Source organism: Haliotis rubra, unplaced genomic scaffold (assembly GCF_003918875.1).
Source record: "Haliotis rubra isolate DU_JTF1 unplaced genomic scaffold, ASM391887v1 Scf637, whole genome shotgun sequence".
NCBI classification, from domain to species: domain Eukaryota; kingdom Metazoa; phylum Mollusca; class Gastropoda; order Lepetellida; family Haliotidae; genus Haliotis; species Haliotis rubra.
In genome coordinates, this window is record NW_025767343.1 from 375,331 (window position 1) to 385,211 (window position 9,881).

A 9,881-nucleotide genomic window follows, 5' to 3' on the forward strand; every position below is an offset into this window, starting at 1 on the left:
ATAGCTGAATTCAAACAATCTGGAGATTTGAAAAGTAATCACTTTGGTATCTGCTGGTAATGGCAGACATCACAATGTTTTGTGCCAATCAGTCTGTTATTTCTGGCCGATCATGCATGTAGACCATCACCAACTACAAAGGTCAAACAAACAGTCCAAGATCCACTGTGCACACAGTCCAGGCAGCACCAGCCTCACACACAGGTCTTTGTCCAACCATGTCTCTGCCTAGACTAGACTTTCTGTGGTCAATTATTAATGTGTCATTGTTCAATCAGAGTGTCCCCCATCCATCACCACCACAATGTTAGCATACATTTGAAACAGTGCAACTGTTGGTGTGTAACAGGAGAACTGCCCACTGGAGAGTTGCTGTACAATATTACACTATACATATGCAAACAGAACCATAGAACCTTATGTAGCTTCAGATTTGTCACACATGTTGCTTACATTCTGATATAAGGTTTATATTTGTGTTTACCTTTATGTTATGTGAGATGACTTTAAACAAATGTACAGAAAGTTGCCCTGGACACACAAATTGCCTGTTTATAGCCTGCCTATGTTAAAGATGCTCCTCAAAAGCTAGCTGGACATCATATGGCTTGAGAAACAGCTAGAGAAAGAAAGATGCTGGTGGATGTGGTCACAAACAAACAGGTAATATAAAGGTTGGTTTACATGTTGTGAAGTGGAACAGCTCACTCAGTACCCTTCATAAGAAGAAATGTTGGTTCTAAGAATGTCTGCAATACTAACTGATGTGATCCCAGCTGCCAATGGAGCATTGCATTTTTTGCCATTCTCTGCTTGTACAAGGAATATGTCTGTCACAGATACCTATCAGGACATGACACAGTTGTGCCAGCACCATCAACATCTACACATCCACACAGCTCTCACACCAGCCAGCAGGTGAACATCTCTTTACTGAATCAAAGCATGGAAGCAGTCAAACATGGAAGCAGGGGTGTCAGGTCTTTTCTATCATAATCATATATATCTCTCTTTACACATGAAACTGCTTCATCTCATAGAAACAATGTATATTATCACGGTAACTAAATGTTATTAAAAATAACTAGTCCTACATAAGTGGTTTGTAAATTCAGTGTTATTACGATAATATAGACACATGTTGTACGCCTGTCATCTATGTAATTAACATAAACTACAGACACATACATGCATGATCCCCACCCCACCCCCACACACATGTCCTACCCTGTGTAGATGAGCTGATTGTTGTCTCAAGTGTCATATTGCTGGGTTTCTCTTTGACATACTGTATTGTGGCAACAGTCTAGAATAAGTGGAATAGACGGGGTTTTTGTATCTCGAGCAAAAAGCAGCTGCCCTCATAACATGACAGTGTAGCAGACATCATAGAAGCCGTCTTCCCACACGTTATATATCATACACATAACCAGTGACTACACAAGGAGTCATTAGGTACGAAAACCAATGTCCATGTCTTGAGACTAGAGAAAGACTTAATTATAAACTTTTCCAATGAATCATGAAACTGTGAGATGCTGAATCAACTGAAAGGTTTTATAGTATAATAAAGATTGCCTGAAAACTTGCAACATCAATTGGGGATAATCAAACATATATGAAAACTTTAAATCACCCATAAAGATTTCTAATGTCTGGTTGCGCATGAAACCTAGGCGATCGCGTGTTTGAGGCGCTCTCGCTACCCACGGATGACTATGCCTAAACACTGCTGAAAAACGGGCAAATGTATATAACTAAACCTTACAATTGGAAGGCTAAGTATTGAAGGTAAACTTTTTTTCAATTTCAAAACCGTGCGATAAAACAATTGAAATACACACGCCACGTGGAGATGTCTGACACAGCGAGAGCAACACGTGCTACAGCGAACATGGAAGAAATTGTCCAAAACTCAGAAAAAAGTTTGGCTGCGCTAATTTCTAATTCCAAAACAGAACTTCAAGCTTCCATAGATTCCCTTAAAAGTGAAATTTCTGACATTAAACAAACAGTTAGTGGGGTGGAGCACGCGGTCTCACAACATGACGATGATTTGAACTCTCTCCGTAACGAGATAGCTGAACTCAAGAAAGAAAAGTCGATTCTTCAGAAACAAGTGACTCTAAAAAGATATACATGACTGGAAAAGTAATCTATTGTTTTATGGAATTCGAAGAACCCCAGGAAGACGCTGAGAAAACTTTGAGAAAGTTCATCACTAAATCGCTTAAGTTCAGTGAGGACTGAGCCGACACTATGTATTTTAAGATCGTGCATAGGTTACCAAAATCTGAATATCAACGCCAGAATAAACCTTCTGCCCCACCGTCGATGATTGCTACCTTCATTCATATGTCCGACAGAGAAGCCGTATATGGAGCCAGAAAGCTGTTGAAAGGTACTAATTCTAGTATTCAGACCGACCTACCAGCTCTCATGAAGAAGCAACGAGCAATCCTTGGACACCAATTGACTACTATTCGGGAATCGCAAAACCTCTGGACCAGAGTAGCGGTGTTAGGCACAGAGGCCATCTTGCAAACGAGAGATCCAACAAAACCTACGTCAACTTGGAAGAAATATGATTCAACTTTGAAAATCGCACAGTGACAGTCATCTAATATGAACTCCCAAGTCATGATGTAAACAAAGTTGACAGAAATGTTCTTTCCTACAACTTCTATTGACGATATGAACCACTTGCACTCTAATATATAATCATATACGATTTCCCACCAAAACATTTACGCGCCAAATAGAGCGTTTTGCGCTGATAAGATATTTTATTTTTTGTTTGACCTAAGTAATTGTTACATTTCTTGATTTTGAGTTTCAAACGTTTCAATTTCTTACAAATATAAATAGTTGGACTACAGGTATCTGCTACACGTGGACTTCGTGCAGATTTCACCGGCCTGGTATGAACACATGGTCGGTCTTCTGTTCAGTTGGGATGACTCTGTTTGTGACTGTTTTTTGTGTTGCTTTTTCGTATATGGCATATTTAAGCACATTTTAAGTATACAACTGACGTTAAAGTTGTCATCCATGGGTACTCCGACACGAGTACACTTCCACTCCGCCAAAGGAATATGGCATTATATTTTATTGAAATTTTCTTGTTGCATATTTTTCTACTCTTCATTACATTTCAACATGACGTTACCAGTATCAAAATGAAATTTGTTCTGTCAGATAACATTGTTTCTATGGAACTTTGCTGCATCGCCAACTTTATGTTCCATTTTAACATATTATTATGGATATGATAAAAGTTACATCGTTAAACTGTAGAGGCTTAAATGACAAAGTTAAATGTAAGGAAATGTTCAGATTTTTAAAAAGAAACATTCTTAAATCTACTGTTTGCAGGATGTACATTTCACTGAAGACATGGAAAAACAGGTCACAGAAGATTGGGGGTGTCAGAATTGTTATTTTAGTTCTCATAAAGGTAATTCTAGAGGCGTAGCTATTTTATTTTCAAAACAACTAGACTATAAAATTGATAATGTGAAGAAAGATAATGAAGGCAACTTTGTTGCCATAGAGATTACAATAGATAAATACAAACTAACTATAATCAATATATATGGTCCAAACGTTGACAATCCAAACTTCTTCGATAAACTTGACACAATGATACATTCATTGAAAAGTGATCATGTAATTGTATGTGGAGACTGGAATGTAGTTCAAGATTATGATATTGATACATATAACTACAAACATAATAATAATCCAAAGTCGAGAGAGAGAATACTAAAATTAAAAGACGAATTTGATCTTGTAGATCCATGGAGAGAAAGATTTCCTCATGAAAAAAGATATACATGGCGGCAACCAACTCCACTGAAACTAGGCTAGGCTTGACTATTTCTTGGTTTCTCACAACATGATTCCCTCCATAACAGATACGTCAATAGAGGCTAGTTTTAAATCGGATCACTCTCCTATATCAATTACCTTTACTCTAAATGAAATAGACTGTGGAAAAGGATTTGGGAAATTTAATAACTCCCTTTTGAGAGATCAAAAATATGTCACAATGGTTAAACGTATAATATCAGAAACGTTTTCACAATATGAAAACACAGATACGAATGAAAATGAATTTACTATTGACAATCAGTTGTTCTTTAAAACATTATTGCTATTGATACGAGGAGAAACAACTAAATACTCATCATATAAGAAAAGAGAAAGACAGAAAGAGGAAAATAGTGTGACGAAACAATTAGAAGAAATTACAGGTAAAATGGACCAAACAAACGATCATGAAATTAAAACTGAATTAATGAAAGAACTTGATACTTTAAGTCATAGGTTGGAAGAAATAAATATGATAAAAATGTCTGGTATTATGATAAGATCTAGAGCGATATCTGAACAGGGGGAAAAACCTTCTAAATATTTTTCTTGGATTGGAATCACGAAACTTCCTCAATAAGTCAATTACTCGTTTAGAAAATGATAAAGGAGATGTTTTATCCAGCCGACATGAAATAGAAGATGAAGCAAAAAACTTCTACTCCATATTATATAGAAAACAGGATATTAGCGATGTTAATCTCGACAATCTACTCAGACACTTTGATATCCCCAAATTAAGTGCAACTACATCATCAGCACTAGAAGGTGAATTGGAGTATGAAGAAGTACTTTCGGCTTTAAAATGTTTGAAAAATTATAAAAGTCCAGGACCAGATAAAAACAGTTCTTAATATACTGATCAATGAAGACCAGAAAGGTTTTATGTCTGGTAGGTATATTGGGGAAATTACTAGAATGATATATGACCTTATGGAATATACAGAAACGCATCAAATACCTGGTCTACTTTTACTTATAGATTTTGAAAAAGCATCTGACACTGTGGATTGGGCATTTATAGATAAAACGTTGTCAATTTTCAATTTTGCCACTTCTATTAGAAAATGGTTTAAAACTTTGTATGGAGGAATCGAATCAAATGTTTTAGTCAATGGATATGGTTCTGCTATGTTTAATATATCTAGAGGATGTCGCCAAGGCGACCCTCTCTCGCCGTATATATTTATTCTATGTGCGGAAATACTTGCCATATTGATAAGAAATAATAAAAATATAAAAGGTATAAATATTGGCAATATAGAATAATTACTTCATCAGTTTGCTGATGACACAACCTGTACCTTAGATGGTTCTGAACATTGCCTTTTTGCAGTTTTAAATGTATTGGATATCTTAGCAAGTTTCTCAGGACTAAAAATTAATATTGAAAAAACAAGGCTTATATGGATAGGATCAAAAAAGCGCTCGAGAATGAAACTTTGTCCTCAAAGGAATCTAAACTGGGACCAAACGTCCTTTAACCTACTTGGTATAACATTTACGCTAGATACTTACTCCGCTCAGTAGAAATGTAGTTCTAAAATCACTAATCATTCCAAAACTAAATCACCTTTTTGGCTCTATCCCTAATCCAAGAGATGATGTTATAAATGCATTTCAACGAAAATGTTACAGATTTATTTGGAACAGTCAACCTGATAAGACAAAAAGAAAACAGATAATTAGTGATAAAAAAGATGGAGGATTAAATATGCCCAACATAAAAGGTATTATACAATCGCAAAAATTGTCCATGCTAAGACGCTTTCTTTCACACTCTGCTAAATGGTGTAATCTTTTTATTTTGAATCTCCCAAAGATCGGTTATGGAAATATATTTGAGTATAGTTGTCAACATTTGAGAGATAAAATACTTCCTTTTATAAGAAATAATTACTACAAAGATGTCGTTTCAGCATGGTGGGACTTTACATCTCAACTTGAATTAAACTCTGAAAAAGATAGTGATAATGAAATCCTTAATGAAAGTATATGGTATAATAAAAATATTATGGTAGAATGTAGAACGGTTTACTACAAAGAATGGTACGAACATGGGGTTCGCTGGATTAATGACTTGATTGATAAAAATGGTAATTTCTTTCAATTTGAAACGTTTCTAAAACAATTTGATATAAAAACAAATTTTCTGAAATATCATGGTCTTATTTGCTCCGTTAAACAATATCTTCAAAAGATCAATACAGATTTAAAAACAATAACACGCAAACCAAACCCTGTTCTACCCTGATATATGCAACATCTCTGTAAGAATGTAAAAGGGACGCAATACTTGTACAAAACTCTAATTTCAGGTCTATGCATCGAAATGGGAACTAAACATTTTATACGACAAAATTATATCTAATGATTGGCCACTTTACAATACTATTCCCTTTAGATGTATGAAAGATACTAGATTACAATGGCTCCAATACAGACTTTTACACCATATCTTGCCAACAAACATTTTTTTAGAAAAGATAGGATATAAAGATACTAGTAATTGCAGTTTTTGCTCCGAAGATATAGAAACAACTATCCACTTATTCTGGTCTTGCAGCAAGGTAAACCATATATGGAAAAACCTTGAGAACTGGCTACATGCTAAAGCACAAATAATACTCAAAATTGAAAAGAAACATGTAATGCTTCGTTACTCCAAATAAAAGCAATGATCCAATAAATATCATCTTAATTCTCTTCAAGGAACTAATTTTTCGAAATAAGTTTAACAACATTATGCCATCTTTTCAAGTTTTTCAACATAAACTGTTTGAATATTATATATATGTTAACAAAGTGTTCGTCAATAATTAGTTGTAATATCAACACTTTCTACACGTTCTGTCAGTGCGTCATGCCACGATTTATTCTGCTAAAACTATTTGATTTTTCATCATGTATACGGGAATATCACTGTTATTTGTTTGTATAAAATGTTGAAAAATGCAACAAAATAAAATCTATAAAAAAAAATTAAAGATTTCTATGTTCAATTTTTAACACACCTGCATGTTGGATGCACACACGCATGCACGCACACACAAAATTTGAAAAAAGTGTGTGTATTTTGATAATTCCCTGGTGTGTACATAATTAATAAATATTTATAAATATTTATATGTAGTCAAGGGCATCACCAATTATATATGAATACATGTGCCAAGTATTGAAACAAAGATAAGCACTGATGACAAACATATTATACAAGAACGTTTGTGAAATTGAACACCAAAACACATCCTACCATGTGTTGGCCATCCAACACAGTAGCACCACACACGTGCGTAGGGCTCACTGCTGATTCTGACACTTTAAAGTAAGGTAAATTATTCTATGTGGACCATTTTTTTAAATCTGCTCATAATACAGTTGTGATTTACCTTATTTCATCCATTGTGACATGAGGACAAGATGAAGGACGAGAACTTGCCAAGGTGGTGCACCAGGAGTATGTGGGACAGACTCCCTGAAATACTTTTTTGGGAGACTCATATGCAGTATGCTAACTTAGTGAATGAAAGGTTGTGGTATGTTGTACGACTATTCCATTTTAAAGTTCCTATCATACTCCTATTGTCCAGGGATTTATGCCATGTGCAAATGTGTGTCCAGTACTCACAAATGTAGAGAATGGACACAGAAAAAAATCACTGCGTCCAGCAGGATGCACAATATTATTCAGTGCACCCACAACACATATATGACTTTGCTCAGTGTTGTTGTTTCTGGTTGTTTCTTTCAGAGCAGTTACTTGCATCATTTCACCCATCAGTCCAAATGATCAATGATTCATTCCAGAAATTATCAAAACATACAGTTCTGTACATAGTTACTTCACAGGACGCTCATATTGCCTGCAAGGACCCTTAAAACTAATAATTAGGGGACTCTGCGACCCCAGTGTTTGTGAGTCAAGGTAAACGTACCCTGCCTATTGTCCTTCAAGATTGATGGTAGTCCTAACATTTAATGTTGTACGTATACAACTCTTACTATTGTAATTAATTCCTGAGTGTTTTCTCCAAGTCAAGGGTATCAGACTCACTCCGCACAAACACACTCATTCCTACATTGATCTAACACTTCAGATTCTATGTTCAGCATTCAGTTTCATCATGTTCCTGTTTACAGTGCTGAACTGGCCATGCCAAGAAGTGCTGCTTTCCTAAAACAATCTTTGACTCTGTTTATATTATCAAAACTATCATTATGAGGAACAAGTGACAGAGTACAAGCAAAATGCTTTGTCAACAGTACAGAAAATGGTGAGAAAATTTTACTTTTTAAAACAACTTGATAGCCTTACCAGAAAAAACTCTATTCACTGTGAGACACAATCAAGACACAATCTGCCAGAAACAAATACATTGGTAAGATGGCATATCAAACCATCCTTTTAAACAACTGAATGTCAGTGTTGATTATCACTTGAGGATGGAACAGGATGGTCAGAGAAAACCATCTCCAGTCATTCTCATAGTCTCCATTTAAATTGCACACAAAACACTTAACCTTTAGGAGATATGAAGCTGGTGAGATGTGTCAGGCCAAACAAATTGTCTGATAGGCATTTCTTATAAGTTGCTGGATTACAAAGTAGACAAGATGATATCATGGATAACAATGTGTTTATTGTACTGTAGAAATGATGTTTCATTGCATATCTTTATACAGCTGAAAAAGGATCTATGTCGAAGCATCCCTGTTACAGTTTAATGAAGAAGTTGTCCATGAATCTAAAGTCATGGCAGACACAATGACACTTACAGGATTGGCATATCTTCACAGAACTAAAACATGAGAGCTTATCTATTTGCTATTGATCTCTGTACATACATTGTGTACAACACTTATTTGTAAACATCCACCAGTCAAGCAATATGCCAATCTTGAGATGACGTGTACATTCAATTCTTGATAGCAGCCAAGCAGTTAGGGAGATTTGAAAGACAGCAAGACAGTAGGGATGTGATGATACTCCAGGGACAGAGACAGATGTTGCTAAATCCTTGTGTGATCAGTGCTTCATGTTACTAAGGCTTAATTATCCAGTTCCACCTTATCTACTTGTGTGAAGGTTGGCACACAGTGGGGACTATGTGCATGGCTAGTCACATGATTTAGTAATGTTCATATGGCGAGGCACATCTCCAGCAGAGAAATGCCACCAAACCTTATCAATTATGTAGAAAGCAATTTCCAGCACCCGATTCCACAGTCAACAAAGACGGGCCAAGACGGGCCAAGACAGGCCAAGACAGGCAGTCTGTGTCTATCACTGGTACAACCTACCCAGCTATGATCAATAAGTAGTATCACAGCATCCTGTATTCTGACTCACATGACAAAACAAACACCTCACCTTGGTTCCTGTCAGTCAGATGACAATGCAGGCCAGTGTAGTAAGGCCTGCTGCGAAATGACAATCCTCCACACAGCCAGCTAGCCTCTTGCAGCTCTCCTGTCCTCCTCTCACACTACACAAGATCACTACACAATCAACACCACCCACAGCTTGCAATTGCAGCCACTACACAAATTCTTGACATTTTCCTGCCAGCAAAGTAGCTAGGTTGATAATATGAGTGATATTGACTTTGTTACTAGGGGTTCCACTTACACAGTTCTCAAGATCCTACACAACTACCAGTTTTCAATGAAAACAACATGTTGATGATGAAGTAAGCTGAAGCCAAGTTACCATGCATGACACAGTCTTAGGGTTTGAGCGTGCTGTGAGCACGTGTGTGCAGTCAGTGGCTGTCTACATTAGGCGCTGATCCCTTGCATTACACGGCAGCTTATACAAGTGAATGTCAAAGGCAAACTTGCTCCATTCCTCTAACACTGCCCTATAATTCATTAACTTAATGTCAACACATGTGATCCATGGTTTCAAGCTAGTTCAGCCATCATGATGTATTTAAATCCAGCTGACATTTGGATTAGTTGGCTGCTGAGAAAAATACTTGCAACCTAATTTGAAAAATTATATTGCT

General features: G+C 36.2%; 1 protein-coding gene across 1 annotated transcript in view; it reads right to left on the reverse strand.

Annotated features, from left to right (window-relative positions):
* LOC124256724 overlaps nt 1-9,566 on the reverse strand; it is a 310,586-nt gene extending 301,020 nt beyond the window's left edge. Inside the window, 1 exon segment of the mRNA XM_046690688.1 lies at nt 9,245-9,566. The gene's annotated coding sequence lies outside the window, so the exon portion shown is untranslated.
* Between the last annotated feature and the right edge of the window lie 315 nt (nt 9,567-9,881).